The sequence below is a fragment of the Triticum aestivum genome, chromosome 2B, assembly GCF_018294505.1.
Source record: "Triticum aestivum cultivar Chinese Spring chromosome 2B, IWGSC CS RefSeq v2.1, whole genome shotgun sequence".
In the NCBI taxonomy this organism is placed as follows: Eukaryota; Viridiplantae; Streptophyta; class Magnoliopsida; order Poales; family Poaceae; genus Triticum; species Triticum aestivum.
Genome location: NC_057798.1, coordinates 173,478,987 through 173,491,985, shown reverse-complemented (window position 1 = coordinate 173,491,985; position 12,999 = coordinate 173,478,987).

The following is a 12,999-nucleotide window of genomic DNA, read 5'->3' as shown; positions in this document are numbered from 1 at the left end:
TCAACTACTTTCCCATTTCCACACATATGACCTAAACCTAAAGTCAAATTCGGCCCCACCGATTCTTTCTATCCGGCGCCACCGAGTTCAGATGTCATAGCCACTGCCACAAACCCTAGGCAAATCGGTCTCACCGATAGGGATCTCGGTCTCACCGAGATGGGATTGTAATCTCTCTGTGTATGTCCATTACCAAAATCGGTCTCACCGAGTTTGAGCAATCGGTACTACCGAGATTACAATGCAAACTTCCTGGTAGACTCATTACCAAAATTGGTCCCACCGAGTTTGTGTAATCGGTCCAACCGAGTTTGCCTGACCAACTCTCTGGTTAGCTAATTACCAAAATCGGTCTCACCGAGTTTGTGTAATCGGTCTCACCGAGATTACGTTATGCCCTAACCCTAACCATATCGGTCCTACCGAGTTGCATATCGGTCCCACCAAAAACCCTAACGGTCACTAGATTTGCTAAATCGGTCCGACCGAGTTTATCAATTCGGTCCCACCGAGTTTGGCAAGTTGTGTGTAACGGTTAGATTTTGTGTGGAGGCTATATATACCCCTCCACCTCCTCTTCATTCGTGGAGAGAGCCATCAGAACTGAACCTACACTTCCAGCATACATTTTCTGAGAGAGAACTACCTACTCACGTGTTGAGGCCAAGATATTCCATTCCTACCATATGAATCTTGATCTCTAGCCTTCCCCAAGTTGCTTTCCACTCAAATCTTCTTTCCACCAGATCCAAATCCTATGAGAGAGAGTTGAGTGTTGGGGAGACTATCATTTGAAGCACAAGAGCAAGGAGTTCATCATCAACGCACCATTTGTTACTTCTTGGAGAGTGGTGTCTCCTAGATTGGCTAGGTGTCACTTGGGAGCCTCCGACAAGATTGTGGAGTTGAACCAAGGAGTTTGTAAGGGCAAGGAGATCGCCTACTTCGTGAAGATCTACCGCTAGTGAGGCAAGTCCTTCGTGGGCGACGGCCATGGTGGGATAGACAAGGTTGCTTCTTCGTGGACCCTTCGTGGGTGGAGCCCTCCGTGGACTCGCGCAACCGTTACCCTTCGTGGGTTGAAGTCTCCATCAACGTGGATGTACGATAGCACCACCTATCGGAACCACGACAAAAACATCCGTGTCTCCAATTGCGTTTGAATCCTCCAAAACCCTTCCCTTTACATTCTTGCAAGTTGCATGCTTTACTTTCCGCTGCTCATATACTCTTTGCATGCTTGCTTGTTATGTATTGTGAATGTTAAACTTGTGCCTAAACTCCACTTAAACTTAAAGAAGTTAAAAACTGCAACTTTGGTACTTAGTGTCTAATCACCCCCCCCTCTAGACACCTCTTCTCAAGGTCCTACAAGTGGTATCAGAGCATTGGTCTCCATTGCCTTGGTTTAATCACCATTGGAGGAAGATGGATGAGTCTACTTTGGGGAGTCTTAGACATAGAGTGCCTATTCTTGATGGAGAGTATTTTCATGAGTGGAAAAATGAGATGCTTGTAATTTTCAATCAATATCATTTGAACAAGTACATTGCTAGCCATTGTGTACCTCATGTTGATCCTATGCATCCTACTCTTGATGAGTCAATTGACATGATTAGGAATCTTAGAACTGTTAATCTTATCACTAGAGGCTTGCCTAGAAACTTGATTATAAACTTGCCTACTCTTGAGTGTGCCTACACTATATGGAAATTTCTTGAGGAACGCTTTCCAAATTATTCCTTGAAAAATCTAGATGAAATTCTCCATAAGTCTATTGCCTTGAGTAAGATGAATACTAGTGATCCTATGTTTGGTGATCGTCTATTTGAACTTACAAACCTTATGCGTGCCAAAGGAGATGTTGGAATTATTAGTGATATTATTTCCGAAGCTATAAAATTCATAAGCAAGATCATTGTCAAACTCACTCTAACGAATCACCCTCTCTAGGATTTGATCCACCACATGACGATGTTGAACATGGATACTATGATGAGGATGATGATAGTGACTTCGATCTTGATGATGCAATGAGACACTTTGGTCTTATGGCAAATCTTCGGGGATATATGTCAGGAGGAAAGGAATGGGTTCTTGATAGTGGATGTACCGATCACATGACCGGAGATAAAGACATGTTTCGTGAGCTTGCTGAAAATGATAGTCCTCGAAAGTATGTCACTTTCGGTGACAACTCAAAGGGTAAGGTGGTTGGCCTCGGTAAGGTGGCCATATCACATGATAGCTCCATACAAAATGTCATGCTCGTTGAATCTCTTGGATACAACTTACTTTCAGTATCTAGACTTGCTGATTTCGGTTTCAATGTCCTATTTACTGAAGTAGATTGCCAAGTGTTTCGTCGAGACAATCATAAAATGGTCTTTACCGGTATACGTAGAGGTGATCTATACATTGTTGATTTCACTAAAAAGGCTCAACCTAAAACTTGCTTCATTGCTAAATCCTCAAAAGGTTGGTTATGGCATAGACGACTAGGTCATGTTGGTATGCGAAACCTTGACAAGCTTATTAAAGGAAATCATATCCTTGGTGTTAACGATGTCATATTTGATAAGGATAGACTTTGCAGTGCTTGTCAAGCAGGTAAACAGGTTGGAGGAAGGCATCCCGTGAAGAACATCATGACCACAAGGAGGCCACTCGAGCTACTTCACATGGATCTTTTTGGTCCCAACTCTTACAAGAGTCTCGGTGGAAATTCTTTTGGTCTAGTTATAGTTGATGATTTTTCAAGATTTACGTGGGTGTTCTTTCTCGATGATAAATCGCAGGTCCAAAAGATCTTCAAAAACTTCGCTAGGAAGGCCCAAAATCAATTTGAAGTGAAGATCAAGAAGGTTCGCAGCGACAACGGAACGGAGTTCAAGAACGCAAATGTGGACACCTTTCTTGACGAAGAAGGGATTTCACACGAGTTCTCGGCTACGTACACACCTCAACAAAATGGAGTTGTTGAGAGGAAGAACCGGACGCTCATCGAAATGGCGAGAACGATGCTTGATGAGTACAAGACACCGAAGCACTTTTGGGCAGAAGCGGTTGAGACAGCTTGTCATGCAACAAATCGCTTGTATCTTCACAAGCTACTCGGCAAGACGGCATACGAGCTCCTCACCGGTAACAAACCCCAAGTTGGATACTTTCGAGTATTCGGCTCAAAGTGCTACATTCTTGATAAGCATCGTCGTTCTAAATTTGCTCCTAAGTCTCATGAAGGTTTCCTACTAGGTTATGGCTCAAACTCTCACACTTACCGTGTCTACAACAATTTCACCCGAAAGGTTGAAGAGACGGTAGATGTGAAGTTTGATGAATCTAACGGCTCGCAAGTAGAGCAATTGCCAATTGATGTAGGAGACAAAGATCCTTCGGAAGCAATCCAAGACTTGTCTATTGGCAAGGTTCGTCCAACGGAGGTGAAGGAGAGTACCTCGTCCGTCCAAGTGGAAGCTTCTACTTCACGACAAGGTGAACCAAGAGTTGATACGGAAGCATCCACAAGTGGGACACACCAAGATGAAGAAAACGAGGAAGTGCATCAAGATGAACGTCAACAACCTCCTTCTCCACCACGACAAGAGAACGACAACGCCAACAATGAAGAAGGCCAAGAAGAAGAACAAGATGAAGAAGAAGTTCAACCAAGAACCAAGCAAAAGCTTTCACGAGTTCGAGCAAGAATTGCTAAAGACCATCCCGTCGAGCAAATCTACAATGATATTCAAACCGGGAGAATCACTCGCTCTAAAACTCGTTTAGCTAACTTTTGTGAAAACTATTCTTTCATCTCTAGCATTGAACCTATGAAGGTCGAAGAAGCATTGGAAGATCCGGATTGGATAAATGCTATGCATGAAGAGCTACACAACTTTGAGAGGAACCAAGTTTGGACATTGGTTGAGAAGCCCGACAACAACCACAACATCATCGGTACCAAATGGGTGTTTCGCAACAAGCAAGATGAAGATGGACAAGTAGTTCGCAACAAAGCACGTCTCGTCGCCCAAGGCTACACACAAGTCGAAGGTATGGACTATGGTGAGACTTACGCTCCCGTTGCTAGACTTGAGTCCATTCGCATCTTACTTGCCTATGCTAATCATCATGATATCACCTTGTACCAAATGGACATTAAAAGTGCTTTTCTAAATGGTGAAATAGAGGAGGAAGTTTATGTTAAGCAACCTCCCGGCTTTGTCAATCCTAAGAAACCCAATCATGTTTACAAACTTCACAAAGCCCTTTATGGTCTTAAACAAGCTCCTAGAGCGTGGTATAAATGCTTGACCAAGTTCCTTATTGAAAAAGGCTTTGAAATTGGGAAAATTGATTCTACTCTTTTTACTAAAAGGGTTAATGGAGAACTATTTGTGTGCCAAATCTATGTTGATGATATTATATTTGGTTCAACTAACCCTCATTTTAGTGAAAAGTTTGGGAAGCTAATGTCGGAGAAGTTTGAGATGTCTATGATGAGTGAACTCAAATTCTTTCTTGGGTTGCAAATCAAGCAAACTAAGGAAGGTACTTTTGTTTCTCAAACGAAGTACACCAAGGACTTATTCAAGAAGTTCAATATGCAAGAATGCAAAGGTATGTCTACACCCATGCCTACTAGTGGACATCTTGACTTGACCAAAGATGGTGAACCGGTTGATCAAAAGGTTTATCGCTCTATGATTGGTTCATTGTTATATCTATGTGCTTCACGTCCCGATATCATGCTAAGTGTGTGCATGTGTGCACGATATCAAGCTGCTCCTAAAGAATGTCATCTTAAGGCCGTGAAAAGGATAGTGAGATACTTAATCCATACACCAAATTTTGGCATTTGGTATCCTAAGAGGGCCTCTTTCGATCTTGTTGGCTACTCCGACTCGGACTATGCCGGAGACAAGGTTGATAGAAAGTCCACTTCGGGTACTTGTCAATTTCTTGGTAGATCTCTTGTGTCTTGGTCCTCCAAGAAACAAAACTCGGTATCCTTATCCACCGCCGAAGCGGAATACATTGCCGCTGGTTCATGTTGTGCTCAATTACTTTGGATGACCCAAACTCTTAAAGATTATGGGATATATGTGAAACATGTTCCATTGCTTTGTGACAATGAAAGTGCTATCAAAATTGGTCATAATCCCGTACAACATTCTCGAACTAAGCATATTGAAGTTCGTCATCATTTCATTCGAGATCATGTTGCTAAGGGTGACATTGATCTTAAGCATGTTCGCACCGAAAAGCAATTAGCGGATATATTCACTAAACCTCTTGATGAGAAAGTGTTTTGCAGGTTAAGAGGAGAATTGAACATCATTGATGCTTCAAACTTGGAGTAGAAACTCCATTGGATACATGCAAGACATGAGCTTATGACTAATCCTTGATATTTCTCTTATGATGAAAATCTTATGTCTTGGATATATTTGATCTTGCATGTTATCTAACCCATGTAGGTACTTGGTGGAATCATATTCCATGAGATTGTAATCTACTCACATCTTGAGCAATCTCTACATCACCAAGTTTCTACACTATGGTGGTTGAAGACAAGGAAGCACGAACCATTCAAACATATCCTTTGACAAATTCTATGTTGAGCTTCATGATTGTCATTTTTGGATACACAAGTGCTCTTCCTTGCAAGAACTAACCCATGTAGGTAGATGGACTCAAATTCCAAGTGGTGCTCCCAACTCTTGATGAGCTACATCAACCTTGAGCAACCCACATAAGTTCAACTACATGTTCAACACCACCAACCAAGGTATGTTGTTCCATCTTAGAGAAGCTTTACTCCAAGTCATGAGCTAAAGCAACTCGACAAGATGTGAATACATCAAGATGCTTAAACGAAAAATGGCAACCCCATTTTGAGCTTAAACGATGAGTATGACCTATGATCAAGTGATCTCACTTGACTCCTAAGTCAATATACTCTAACATAGGTGACTTTGTCGCCGACCATCTCTAGATGAAGTTCTCTTGTGTTCTTTTCTGTGTTTTTGCATTTGTCTCATGCATATTTGTTTCCCCTTTCAAAAAAAACTTCATCTAGATTTCATTCTTTCTTTCTGTTTGCTCTGCATTTTCTGCATCCAATTCATTGCATATCATTCAGTAAATTCCTTGCAAATCTTTGTGAGATCTTACTAGTCTAGTGAGCTGAGGTGACAAGTGTTTTCTCTGTGATGAACTCGATTTCACCGATTTGTTGTTTTCGGTCCAACCGAATCCTTTCGGTACAACCGAAGCATACCACTCGGTGCCACCGATTTCACAACAGGAAAAACAGTTTGCCACTTATTCTGTGTTTCTTCTGATCCAGCTCCACTCAATGAATCTTGTCCTCTACAAGCATCACATTTTTATAAATGCTTTGTCTGTGACTCAAGGATCAAACCCTTCTTGGAAATTGATGTCAAAGGGGGAGAGAGAGATCACATCAAAGCTTATCACTTAGAGAGATCACATCAGAGAGAGAGTATCACCTCCTCAGGGGGAGAAAGAGATCTCCAGGGGGAGAGAATACTCAAGTAGAAAGTATTTCTCAAGGATCCCAGATGATTGGTGTTCAAGAGGAGAGATGCCACATGTCTTATTGAGGGGAAAGACATGTTCATATGTGCTTATTTTGCATTAGCTTGCATTAGCTCTGTTCATTTATATCTTTCAGCTCTGATTTTCTGTTCCCTATCTTCTCCCAATATCCCATGCTAGATTCAGGGGGAGCAAGACATCTAAGGGAAAGAAATCTTTTAAAATTCATTGCATATCTTTACTCTTGGGGACATGTCTAATCTAATGTGGTACTTAGTACTCACTCTCTACATGTCATCCCAGTATTGGTATTCTTGTAGTCTCTTCTGTTTGCTCTGGCTAGTAGATGTATCTGTGTTATCTAACCTTGTTTACGCAGGTTCATTCCATCCTAAGCCAACTCAAGACTACAAGGTAAGTATATGCATCACAATCATGTGTATGAGGAATTCTTGCTGATGTACATACTGTTTGCAAGAAGGACTCATGGGCATGAAGGTATTTTCCTTAATATTCTTTGCTCTGATGCATATGGCCAAGATACATGTAACACATTGCCCACTCTATCATGGTTATGCTCTCACATGACTCTATATTCCATATTCACATGATTGCATACATGTAGGGGGAGCCTATGCTTGTTACATGTCTTTCCAAAGCTTTACTTGCTATTCTTTATATCTTTATCTAAAGCTTTGATGTATGTTGTCATCAATTACCAAAAAGGGGGAGATTGAAAGCACAAGTGCTCCCTAGGTGGTTTTGGTAATTAATGTCAACATATCTCTTGTTGGACTAACACTTTTATCTAGTATGTTTCAGATAAGTTCAACAATGGAGTGGCATGAACTAAAGGATGTGGGAACTCCTTCAAGATGCTAAGGACAAAGGATTGGCTCAAGCTTCAAGCTCAAGACTCTTCATTTTACATTTTAGTGATCCAAGATCACATTGAGTCTATAGGAAAAGCCAATACTATCAAGAAGGGATGAGGTGTTGCTTAATGAGTTTCTTGCTCCACAGTGCTTAGTGATATGCTCCAAAACCCTCAACTACTTTCCCATTTCCACACATATGACCTAAACCTAAAGTCAAACTCGGCCCCACCGATTCTTTCTATCCGGCGCCACCGAGTTCAATTGTCTTAGCCACTGCCACAAACCCTAGGCAAGTCGGTCTCACCGATAGGGATCTCGGTCTCACCGAGATGGGATTGTAATCTCTCTGTGTGTGTCCATTACCAAATTCGGTCTCACCGAGTTTGAGCAATCGGTACTACCGAGATTACAATGCAAACTTCCTGGTAGACTCATTACCAAAATCGGTCCCACCGAGTTTGTGTAATCGGTCCAACCGAGTTTGCCTGACCAACTCTCTGGTTAGCTAATTACCAAAATCGGTCCAACCGAGTTTGTGTAATCGGTCTCACCGAGATTACGTTATGCCCTAACCCTAACCATATCGGTCCTACCGAGTTGCATATCGGTCCCACCGAAAATCCTAACGGTCACTAGATTTGCTAAATCGGTCCGACCGAGTTTATCAATTCGGTCCCACCGAGTTTGGCAAGTTGCATGTAACGGTTAGATTTTGTGGGGAGGCTATATATACCCCTCCACCTCCTCTTCGTTCGTGGAGAGAGCCATCAAACTGAACCTAGACTTCCAGCATGCATTTTCTGAGAGATAACTACCTACTCATGTGTTGAGGCCAAGATATTCCATTCCTACCATATGAATCTTGATCTCTAGCCTTCCCCAAGTTGCTTTCCACTCAAATCTTCTTTCCACCAGATCCAAATCCTATGAGAGAGAGTTGAGTGTTGGGGAGACTATCATTTGAAGCACAAGAGCAAGGAGTTCATCATCAACGCACCATTTGTTACTTCTTGGAGAGTGGTGTCTCCTAGATTGGCTAGGTGTCACTTGGGAGCCTCCGACAAGATTGTGGAGTTGAACCAAGGAGTTTGTAAGGGCAAGGAGATCGCCTACTTCGTGAAGATCTACCGCTAGTGAGGCAAGTCCTTCGTGGGCGACGGCCATGGTGGGATAGACAAGGTTGCTTCTTCGTGGACCCTTCGTGGGTGGAGCCCGCCGTGAACTCGCGCAACCGTTACCCTTCGTGGGTTGAAGTCTCCATCAACGTGGATGTACGATAGCACCACCTATCGGAACCACGACAAAAACATTCGTGTCTCCAATTGCGTTTGAATCCTCCAAACCCTTCCCTTTACATTCTTGCAAGTTGCATGCTTTACTTTCCGCTGCTCATATACTCTTTGCATGCTTGCTTGTTATGTATTGTGAATGTTAAACTTGTGCCTAAACTCCACTTAAACTTAAAGATCTTAAAAATCGCAACTTTGGTACTTAGTGTCTAATCACCCCCCCTCTAGACACCTCTTCTTAAGGTCCTACATGTTGCCTTGGGAGTCCTTGACTCCTGCCAGCAGGGGAGAAGTCCGCTGAGCGTCTAGGTGTACTGGATCGAAGGTGAGTTCACCACCCCACAAACCCTCCTCTGTAGCAACAAAATCGGGGGTGAACGGCATGGCGACGAGGGCTTGTGCAGCTCGGTCGCGGCCCTCATGCAGGTCGGTCATGGCCCCGTCTTTGTGCAGCTTGGTTGGATGTGCAGTGCAGTGCTAAATCACCCTTCCGCACTGCAGTTCACCGGTAGATGTGTTGACCCATCCGAGATCAACTGCACCCCCTTCCCCCGTTGACGCCCTGTAGTCCAGTACGTGGGTGCGCGTAGCACGCCCCACCGGCGCCATGCAGTCCAAAGTGTGGGTGCAAGCAGAACGCCACCCATTCCCATTGTAAAGAGCGATTTCCTGGTCCTGGAAAGAAGGTGATTTGCAAACTTGTGTAGTTGTGTGCACATTGACTATTTTGCTCTCATCGCATGACCCCATGATGCTAACTATCTCTATGATGCACAATGTCGATGTATTGTGGCCTCTGAATGGGAGTTTCCTGGTGGTGTACTCTGTTGATTAGTCATCCCAGCCTTGGTTCGTGCACATATTTGAGTGCCCGGCATGGCCCATAGAAGTCATTTGTAATGTCAGATCTGGCGATTCTATTTCTGTTCGATGCGTGGGTTTGTAAGGCACTCGTTTACTTCGCTAAAAAATTTGTCTGATGCAGTTCGGAACGCCAAAAAAATTGTATAAAAATACACTTCATTAGTCTCCTCTCGGAGAGAGTGAAAAAAAGACAAAAAGAAACATTCAATAATTTTTTTAAAAATCCAAGGTAAAAAGACATGCAGTCAACTCGTCTCGTCCCTGTGGTTCACTTCCCATAATGTCGCGGCTCACTTGCTCCCAATCGTGAAGTGCGAAAAATTGTTACAAAAACGAGAAAAAGTAATGTGGTTCACTTCTCAATGGTGTAGCGGTCCACTTCCGCCCGATGTGAAGCGTGGTCAACTTTCTCGCCCAAGAAAAATACTTCTGAATAAAATAAATCATGCAGTGCGCTTGTCTGTCTAAAGCAGTGCGGTTTTCAGTCTGATGCAGTGTGTTCCTCTGTCTATTGCGGTTCAGTCGGCGATTTGGGTGTCGCGAAAAACAGAGTGTCCGCGTTTCGGTAATTTTCAAATCGGTCTTAAACCGTAAGGATTTAGAGGGAGCGTTCTACATGAAAAGGTTGTGTCTCGACGATATCTTTCCAACGGCATATAATTTGAATCATTCCGCTCAGTGCTTTGTAAAAATTTCGCGAAAAATGGCCACTGCCTCTCGTCGTCAGCCACACGATTTTCAAAATTAACTAAAAACCGTAAGGAATCTCAAAAATATTTCAACATATGAAAGTTGCGCCTCGTCCATATCTTTTCAACGGTATATTACACGCCTCTTTTCGACAAACGGTAAAAAACTGGAGTGAAAACAATATCGAAAATTTGAAAAAAATTGAAAAACAGAATTCCGCGATTTAGTAAATTTGAAACTGATCTTAAACTGTAACAAATTAGAGAAAATAATAAATATAAAAAAGATGCGGCTCGATGATATCTTTCCAACACCGTATCGTTTGCTTCATTCCGATGTGCGGTTTAGAAAAAATCGTGAAAATACGCTCGTTGCATCCCGTCATGCGCGCACTGTTTTTAAAATTGCTCTTAAACCGCGATGAATCTCGAAAAGTGTTCAACATTATGAGGCTGCGCATTTTCCATAGCTATCCAACGATATATTATACACCTCGTCCCGACAAACAGTTTAGAAACTAGAGCAAAAGCAATGCCAAAAAGTGCATGCAGTTTTTCCTAGTGACATTGCAATGCTCGTTTGATAGGGGATGCAGTGCCCTCGCGTTGAGCGTGCAGTGCGGAAGTGTTATCAGAATAATTATTCTACTAATATTAGCAGAATAGACCGGCTATATATTACTGTGAAATTGCTTGGATATAAGAAAAAACAAAAGAAAAAAAGAGGCAATGTAGCCTCTTTGCCGTCTGCCACCAACGGTAAAGGGCTCTTCGTCGTCTGCCAAAGACAACAAAGAGGCCACGTGGCAGCTACCCGTGCAACCTGGGAGCTATACCATTTGGTTACTTTGCCCTCTGTGGCGGACGACAAAGGGGAGGACATGTTTGTCGTCCACTGGCAGACGGCAAAGACTGTCGTTAGCCACCTAACGTGGCTAATGCCTGTTAATTATTGTCCATGTTCTTTGTCGTCTGCCATGGACGGCAAAGGGCCTTTGTCGTCTGCTTTGGGGAAGCAGACGGCAAAGAGGTTGTTTACCGTCACTCTCTTTGCCAGGCTGGTTTGCCGTCGGTGGCAGACGGCAAAGGGCTTTGTCATCCGCTTTTGGTGCGTTTATCGTGTGCCATGGCAGACAGCAAATAAGCTGATTCCTATAGTGAGTCCTGCTACAATATATAAATTGGAAGAAATCATTAATAATTTGGGTTCAACATTTCTTCCATTAAAACTATAGAGAGGATTCCCACAAATAAAAATTCTAAGCTTATGTATGTTCTTAGAAATAAGGGTGCCCCTTCTAGTAAAGAGAAATAGGATCTCAAAATGATTAGCGTGCAACCCAACTTCATCGATATGATAAAGGAACCTATTACTGAAAACAAATTCCTCAATTTTGTTCCTACGAGTGTAATTCTTAAAAATATGTTTTCCAAATCTCCTAGAAAGTCTGGATGTATAATTGAGGATTTGTAATCCAAAGATGATAATAGTTGAAACTATGCATTATGTCTAGCTAGGGGCATAAAACAATATCGCTTGTTGGGAGGCAACCAAATAGTTATCTTAAATGTCTATATTTTATTTCTGTTTTGTGTGAGGACATGATTATTGGTACTGTAATGATTGTGTTTTTATCTTTTAATTAGTGTTTGTGCCAAGTAAAGCCTTTGGGATGGTTTAGATGATGGTTGACTTGATTTTGTGCAAAAACTAAAAGTTTTGCATCCAGTGCAGGAATTTACATTTTTTTTACTAGAATGTGATTTGGTCTAAAAATTTCACACATGATTGATATACAAATTACCCACATTTTCCTAATTTTTCAGAATTTTAAGAGCTACAGGAGTATGGTTTTTGTTCAAATCATTACAGACTGTTCTGTTTTAGACAGATTCTGTTTTTATTGCATTATGTGCTTATTTTAATGATGTTGTGGATTAATCGGGGGTATAAGTCATGGATAAGTTAGAATATAGTAATTATTATGCAAGAACAATTATGAATGATTTTACCTAAACTTTATGATTTGATGATTATACTAATGGATCTCACAAAGTTTTGTTGAGTTTTGTGTACCGAAGTTTTCAAGTTTTTGGTGAGATCACGACGGATGAAGGAATAAGGAGCGAAAATACCATAGGCTTGGGGATTCCCAAGGCAGCCAAGGTAATATTCAAGGAAGACCCAAGCGTCTAAGATTTGGGATACCCCAGATGGCATCCCCTCTTTCATCTACAATTCACTGGAATGTTACTTGGAGCTATATTTTTACTCATCACATGATATGCGTTTTACTTGGAGCGTCTTGTGTTATAGTTTTATTTTGTTTGCTTGTTAGTTTGCCACAATCATTGTTTGTTGGACACACCTTTTGAGGGATACATATATTTATCATGATTTGTTAGAATACTCTATGTGCTTCACTTATATCTTTCACTACAAAAAAAAGACACATCCATGACATTATGGCCCGAACAGAAACTTTTTCTGTCACGGTTATGACACTTCTATGAAGATAAATGTGACAAAAACACATATCATCATAGATGTGGTGGGCTCCTACTTCTATGACAAAAAAATATGATAGAAAATGGGTATTTCGTCCTGGGCGAGCAGGAGACGCACCTGCATGACATTCTTTAGACTGTCCATGACATAAAAATCATGGTAGAAGTGAGGGCGTGGAAATTTTTGGGGAGTTCCCAGTATATGGC